Source organism: Capsicum annuum, unplaced genomic scaffold (genome assembly GCF_002878395.1).
Source record: "Capsicum annuum cultivar UCD-10X-F1 unplaced genomic scaffold, UCD10Xv1.1 ctg4425, whole genome shotgun sequence".
Lineage (NCBI taxonomy): Eukaryota > Viridiplantae > Streptophyta > Magnoliopsida > Solanales > Solanaceae > Capsicum > Capsicum annuum.
The window spans coordinates 78055-86635 of record NW_025851765.1 but is presented as its reverse complement, the minus strand read 5'-3'; the positions used below and the strand labels follow the sequence as shown (position 1 = coordinate 86635).

The following is an 8581-nucleotide window of genomic DNA, read 5'->3' as shown; positions in this document are numbered from 1 at the left end:
CATAAATCAGTTACACATGCATCAAATATGTATGTTATGTATGTTATGTTCAACTTATCAGTCATGAGATCATGTTCCCGTTATCCATTTTTAGTTCATGTTTAGCTTATTGTTCCCCCTTTCAGTTAGTCTCATTTGAGGACGAATGTTTCCAAGGGGGGGATATTGTAATACCCCAAATATTCTTCGTAGCTAATTTTATCCCAAGAATGCCTAATATTACCTTCTAAAGTGAATGATGATTATTCCATGAGGAATTTTCAAGATTTTCATCGATATAAAATTCACCCAAGTCCGACACCCGGGCGAAGAGTTAGAGCCTTTTTAGTGAGACAGTATATCACCAAAGCCTCCAGCGCATCGTGGAGATAGCTCAAATGGGAATTGTCAATTTTCAGTGTTGCTTTGCAATAGTGGCCGGTCGTGCCAAACGTTCAGGTCGCAAACAAGGTGGCAACGCAATAGCTCCGTATTGTGTCACCGTGAAAATTCCTATTTGTCACTTTCCAGTGACTTGGCGCGATAGCAGCGCGTCGCGCCATGGATGAAAATCGGGAAATTTCTCTCAAAAATTAAATACGTGTCCTAGGATTAAAAGGGTCAATTTACCCACCCTATATAAGCCTTATAACACGAGATTTGGTCATAATTTAGCAACTTATACTCAATTACTTAAAAAAAAACTCTCAAAAACAAGAGCTAGGGTTTTCATAGAAGGTTCAATTCCAAGGGAATTCATCATCAAATTTCAAGAATCTCTCTGTCAATCTTCACAAAATCATGAATTAAGGTATGCGTAGTGTTCATTCATGGATCCCTTTCATTCGTGGAGTTCAAGAATCATGTTTTAAATAACCTATTGTGATTTTCTTGTTGTGATTTGATCATGTTCATGTTGATCGTTGTTATTTATGTTTCAAGATGGTGTGTTGATGACTTTCCATGAAGTATGTGAGTTTGTTGATTGAAAACCTATGAGTTTGGGTAGTTTTAGATTCTTAAATTGATGATTTCACCTATGCTATAAAGTGTGAATGTAAGGTGTTTGATAAAATGCCTAGAATAAATGACAAGTCCATGCTAACCCTTATGATGCAACACAATTTTCATGCTCTTGTTGTGTATTGACTGTTGTGTTATGCCACGTTCATGATATTGAAATCATGCAAGTATGTACATGTTATATTCATTCCCTTCTATGATCAAGACAATGATAACCATGTGAAGCATGAAATCCCTTATTTATGGCATTACGAATTATGAACTCTATTCCTATAATTAAGGAGTATTATGGATTGTTGGTGTTGGTCATGTATTCAAGAATGTCATGCCTTGTCAGTTTTCTTCTAGCGAGTCCTGAGGGTACCTGTACCTAAAAAATATAGCTGTGTGCCTAGAGCCATGCCATGTTTTCATGATACTCTCAGTCAAGCCATGTTCTATAGAAGTCAGTCAGTTATGTGATTCAGGAAATCTTAGAAATCTCATGAACTTAGTACTCAGTAAGATCAGTAATCTCATAAACTCAGTCAGTTATCAGATATCAATAGTATTCCATCAGTCGATGGAATTTAGTAAACTCAATCCATGTACAGTCAGTCAATAATGTTCAGTCTATTTAGATTGTCGTAGAAATTAGCACCGAGTAAACCCAAGGGTGGGAACGCATACTGTTAGATGAGGATGTGATTCCTAGTAGTCATCCTTGTGTTCCATAACTATGTAGCCAACATAGGTTGAGTCATCAATACTATTATATGAGGGTTGATGAGGTGGATAAGTACTGTCAGATGAGGGCCCTACCATTCTCTTTTGGGGACACTATCAGTTGAGGGTACCCACAGTTGTCCTTATTAGTGGTGAGGTATTGATACCCTTCCAATCAGGGAACAGATTTGACCCCATCTTAGCTATTCTAGCATATTTGGGGCATGTCAGTTAAATAACTATTCCCACAATTTTAAGTAAAAGAACTCAGATATTTCTTCAGATTTTTGGACTGTCAGATACAGTCAACTCAGTCACAATACGAAACTCAGATAGTTCCATCTGATTTAGGACTGTCAGACACAGCCACTCATGTTATCAGTTATTTTAGTTATCGAAACTCTAGTATCTATCATGCTAGATATCAGTAAATTTATGATATCAGTAAATATATTCAGTTATCATGTTCTCATGATCTTAGTTACTATGTATTTATGTGTGCACTCTCACTTTTATATTAGTTAGTCAGTTATTATCATTCATGCATGTAATCCCTATGTATTCATCCTACCTCACACGTATACTCAGTATATTATTTTGTACTGACACATTTGCAATATGGTGTTTTCTCTTTATGTTACACCATAGGTTCAGAGACACGACTCCCAGATCAGCAACAGCAGTAGCATTCCAGGGTTTAGAGTTTTAGCAGTGAGTCCTCATTCTCCGAGGATGTGATCTTATTTTATCATATCAGTTTAGTTTTTAGTTGACGGAGTTAGTTAGGGATATGTCCCATAAACTCCTTAGTTAGACAGTTAAAGGCTTTCAGACGACTACAATATTTCTCATGTTTTTCAGACTTCAGTATTTCAATTTTGTTTTGGTATTGAGATATCACTCTATGTCAGACATTATTGTTATTATTTAGTTATGTTTAGTATTGAACCTTACGACCTCTCAGTGCATATTTCCATATTTTTATATCATATTATGCAGTGTACATGTACAAATATTAGTCATGGGTTAGCTTGTGGTCCTTCGGGGTCATGAGCAAAGTGTAGCATTCCAGTTCAGATAATTGGGGCGTTACAGAGAGTCTTTCAGGTCTATCTTTGGAATGATTTGTTGACCAAGACATCGACAAGTGGAATAGTTGGAATGACCTAGCTAATGAATTTGTACAATAATTTCAATACAATGTGGAGTTGATTCCTAACGAGAAATCCCAAACTAATATGAAGAAGAAGAGTACAGAAAGTTTCAGGGAGTATGCGATTAGAAGTCGTGAGCAAGCTGCTAGGGTGAAACCACCAATAAAAGAAAGTAAGATAGTGGAGGTGTTTATTTAAACACTTGACAAAACATATTATCAACACTTGTTACTTCCATTAGACAAGTAATTTATCGAGGCCCTGGCCCTTAAAATGGGAGAGATGATAGAGAATGGTATTAAGATTGGTCGTAATATGAGTTTCGCAACATTGAAAGCAACTACTCAAATAATTCAAAAAGGTTCAGGAAATGCTGGAGGAAAAAAGAATGAGGAATATGTAGTTGCTATTGTAGCTAGGAAACAAACACGTCCTAGAAGACCACGAAGTCGTTACCCTCAGGCTCAAACCTAAGTTCATACCCAAGCTCCTCATAATCACTCCCAAAATACATTATACTCTATTTCCCTACCTCCATATCCAGTATATAATACACAACCACATGTTCAACCCTTATCTTAACCACAATGGCATGCATCAACTCCTTAGAGTCATCCTTCTACTCCGCAAAGATACCAAAGTTCTTCTAGGCCCGATTTTTGATCTAAGCCAAACAATGAAATGAGGCAGAAGCGTAGGGATAACTTTAATAGATTTACACCAATTGGAGAGTCATATGCCAATTTATTCCAGAGATTGGTACAGTGAGGCATGATCACTCCTCTACTTGGGTATATTCCTTACCCGCATTTAAGAAATTTTGATCCTCATGTGAGATGTGCATATCATTATGATGTTCAAGGTCACAGTATTGAATATTGTCATGCTTTTAAAAGAAAAATAAAAAATATGATTCAAGATAAATTGATTATGGTGCAAAACATTGACAGTGCTGAAAGCACCAGTCATGCTAATGTGCAAACCAGTGGCTAAGATATTAGGCTCAATAATTGATAAGTTACTCCTCTCCTTACTAGGAAGGGGTGTGGTAGCTTATTTTATGTTTTTGGTTATCCAAATTATTTTAGGGTTGTAGTTCGGGTTCTATCTTATTTTATTCCTTTGTCATTTATGTTCAAACCCTTCTATGTTTTATTTTAACTAAATGGAGTGTCCCCTTTCCGTTTATGTTTTAAATATGTGTTGCTTTTTTGTTTTCTTTACACAATACATTTTATATTGGTACTAGTGATATGAAATATTGGCAGAATTTTTAGCTAGATCTTAAAATCCAGTTTAAGCATGAACTTTGAATCAAAATGTTTCATTTATAAAAGAGCATCAGATAAAATAGATAGAGTGTGTGATATTTGGTGACCAAGTTGAAGCCTACTTTAAAAATTAAGGCAAGAATTACAAGAAAAACTTGGTCATCAATTGAAAGACATATCTCAGTTAGGTCAAACAGTGGATACAAGATCTCCTATGAAGAGAAACAAAAAGAAAATTAGCTTCACAAAAGAATGAGTCATTCGATGTGAGATATATACAACAAAGGTGGAGTTTGCAAAAGAAGTAGCGACATACATGCTCAGTTAAAGTTGGTGTTGTTAAACTGTCACAAATGATCTTCATCTCCCACTTTTATATTGCATTATTGCGTACTTGCATTTTGAAGGATTGATATGATGAAGGCATTTCATTCTGCTATCCAAACATTATGTCATCCTTTGTTTACTCATTTGACCCTTAGTTCTATTTTCTTTCATTCCCCTCTTTTGGAATCAAGATAGAGTTAGCAAAGCTCAAAAGAAAATTGTCAAAAATATTTCAAAAAAAGAAGAGAGAAAAAATGTGTCCAAAAAGAAAGGAAAAAGAATAGTGTCAAGAAAAATAGAGTCAGAAAAATCCCAAAGAGAAAAAAATTTAATAATAAAAAAAGGAAATCAGAATCAAGCAAAAGAACAAGTTGTTGAAACTACGTGTGACCTGATTCTCCTCTCTCAGGAGTGAGATACGTAGGCTGCCTTACTCAGGGCTCGGTCCAACCAAATAAATAAGTTAGAGTCACCCAGCGAAAAGAAACTGTGGCATGAGTTAATCCTCATTGTTTGAGTCAATTCCAAAAGTTGTAAGTCTTACCTCACTTCAAGTGTCGTTTGGATCTCATTCCATCCTTTCTTTCTAACCCATCCAAAAGCCAAGTTACAACCAAAGTAATACCTTTAGTTTAATCTTTGAGAATGTTAAGTCTAAGCATGAAGTGGATATGATGATGCATTTGTGAACTACTTGTCTTTCTCATCATAAGAAATTAGGAGAGAAATTAAAATGAGAGAGTCTTATTAGTGAAAACCCTCACAGGCACCGTAGGGCGATGGTAAGTTGGGAAAAATAAAACTGACAGAGTATTATAGGTGAAAACCCTCACAGGCACCGTAAGACGACTGTGAGTTGGGAGAAATAAAAATAAGAGAGTCTCATTAGTGAAAAACCCTCACGGACACCATAAGACAATGGTGAGCTGAGAGAAAAAAAGGCTTATTGGCGAAAACCCTTCAAGGAGCCACTAGCCAAATGAGGTCTCCCAATGAATTTGACCCAAGGAAGTAACTCAGTTTCAGGGTCACTAACTCAATAATAAATGGTGGAAAATTTGGATGGAAAGATCAGACAACTTAATAAAAAATTCATGTCATAATCATTAGAGTTGACTATTGCTTTCAGATAAATTTTTCTTTTATCTTTTTCAATGAGGATATTCATTGTATTTTATTTCTTCTCAATAGTTTTATTTTTATTTTCTTGAGTCAGTTATCCAAATAAAAAAATAAAATAAAAATTATCTTTTTTTTTGTGTCTTTGAGTCAAGTCCATGTCAAAACCAGCGAGAAAAGATTCCAAAATTGTCTACCAATGTCTTCAATTGCATAAAGTAAGACAGAAAGGCAAGCAAATGAAAGAGACATAATTATTAGCCAAAATAAGGTATGCAAAAAGTTTCATCAACAGACAAATCTGGGAACTCATAGAAATACCAAGGTTCAAAGAGTAAAAGTTTATCTGAGGAGCATGACGAAGTGGGGATGCTTTATTTTGTTTCAGAGTCACTCTTAATAATCTGAGTTTGGGTCAATGATGCAGTAGGTCAATGACATATGTTAATGGTTGTAAGCAAGATTGAATGTGACCTGCGCAAGAGCAATTTCCTCGAAACCCAAAGACACAAACCAACCGCTATGTTTTAAACTCACAAATTTTCTTTGATGAAATAAGAAACATGTTACCTACAAATCAAGGACTCCAAAACCTAAATATCAAAGGCCATAATTTCTCACATCTACAATGCAAGGGCGCAATGTTGCTGCACAAGTTTGGTAATCAAAACCATGGTAAAACTTATAAGTCAATATTTCTAGGAGACGTACTTCCTTGTTTGGGTAATTCAAGCGACATTTGTAAGGAGACACACTTCCTTGTTTAGATAATTTGAGCGACATTTATAAGGAGACGCACTTCCTTGTTTGGGTAATTCAAGTGGCATTTGTAAAGAGACGCACTTCCTTGTCTGGGTAATTCAAGTGATATTTGTCAGGAGACACATTTCCTTGTCTGGATAATTTAAGCAGAATTTATAAGGAGATGCATTTTCTTGTTTGGGTAATTCAAGCAGCATTTATAAGGAGACACATTTCCTTATTTGGATAATTTAAGCAATAATTGTAAGGAGAAAAATTTCCTTGTTTGGATAATTCAAGTGACATTTGTAAGGAGTCGCACTTCCTTGATTGGGTAATTTGAATTTTACTTGTTAGGTGATGCACTTCCTAACTTTATTCTTGATTCCTAGAAGATGTACCTCTAAGTCGAGTCAGTCACCTTGATTCCTAGAAGATGTACTTCTTAGTTGGGCCATTCTTCTTGATTCCTAGAAGATGTACTTCCTGGTTGAGTCATTCCCCTTGATTCCTAGATGATGTACTTCCTGATCGAGCCATTTCCCTTGATTCCTAGAAGATGTACTTCCTGGTCGAGCCATTTCCCTTGATTCCTAGAAGATGTACTTCCTAGTTGAGTTAGTCCCTTTGATTCCTAGAAGATGTACTTTCTGGTTGAGTCAGTCCCCTTGATTCCTAGAAGATGTATTTTCTGGTCGAGTTAGTCACTTTGATTCCAAGAAGATGTATTTCCTAGTCGAGTCAGCCCCCTTGATTCCTAGAAGATGTTTTTCCTGGTTGAGTCATCCCTCTTTATTCCTAGAAGATGTACTTCCTGGTTGAGTCATTCCCCTTGATTCCTAGAAGATGTACTTCCTAACTGAGTCATCCCCATTGGTTCCTAGAAGATGTACTTTCTAGTTAAGTCATTTCCCTTGATTCCTAAAAGATGTACTTCCTAGACGAGTCATTCCCCTTGATTCATAAAAAAAGTATTTCCTGGTCGAGTCATTCCTCTTAATTCCTACAAGATGTACTTCATAGTCGAGTCATTCCCCTTGATTCCTAGAAGATATACTTCCTGGTCGAGTAATTCCCCTTGATTCCTAGAAGATGTACTTCCTAGTCGAGTTAGTCCTCTTGATTCCTAGAAGATGTTCTTCCTGGTCGAGTCATTCCCCTTGATTCCTAGAAGATGTACTTCCTAGTCGAGCCAGTCCCCTTGATTCCTAGAAGATGTACCTTCTAGTTGAGTCATTTCCTTTGAATCCTAGAAGATGTACTTCCTAGTCGAATCATTCCCCTTGATTCATAGAAAATATACTTTCTAGTCGAGTCATTCCCTTTGACTCCTAGAAAATGCACTTTGTTGTCGAATCATTCCAATTAACCCATAGAAGATGTATTTCTTTGTTCAGGTTTTTCAAGTAGTTATGATGTGACTTTCACAAAAGTCCTCTGATGATAAATTGGGGCAAAAATTTAATTCCTATTTTTGGAACTTTACTTTTCTAACAAACGGAATTTCTCTTTATTATAATCTTGGTTTGGAATATTTTTCTTTTGAAATTTGATTTGATTTCAGGAACCTGCCTGAAGAACAGGGGGAATAAATGAAAAGTCAAGCAATAAGGTGAAGAAGTTGAAAATCAAACAGCAAGATGAAGAAGTTGAAAGTCATGCAACATAGGAGAAGAAATTGAAAGTCAACAGATTGAAAAATAGCAAGTCAGGAGCCCTCCTGGATAACAGAGTGAAGAAATTGATAGTCAAAGCAACAAGTTGAAGAAATTTCAAGTCAGGAGCCCCCTTGAAGAACAGGGTGAAGAAATTGCAAGTCAGGAGCCCGCCTTAATAATAGGGTGATGAAACTCAAGTCAAGTATCCAAAAGAAGCTGCATAGATTGGATTTTGTAATTTCATTGGAAATGGAATAGTCACTGGATTTACTGGCTCGGTCCATTCGTGGGTGCTACAATTGTTACTTTGGTCTATGAATCCATCTTCATTAGCTCTCGAAACACTTACGAGCAACTCCCTACGAAGGTAGTTGATAAAGAGTATTTGAAAGAATATTTGATACAAGTTGTATAAGGCACGAACATAGCGCTATAGCTCTTTTATACTCTTAACATTATAGCTCTCTGGCCATTAGGTGTCAGAAGAAATTCATGACCTGATTACATTTATTATTTTATACTCTTGTAACATTATAGCTCTATAGCGATTAGGTGACAGAAAAAATTCATGACCTGATTACATTTATTATTTTATACTCTTGTA

At 36.0% G+C, this 8581-nt stretch overlaps 1 pseudogene; it reads left to right on the top strand.

Moving 5' to 3' along the window:
* LOC107853780 overlaps positions 1–8581 on the top strand; it is a 78095-nt pseudogene that overhangs the window by 32531 nt on the left and 36983 nt on the right.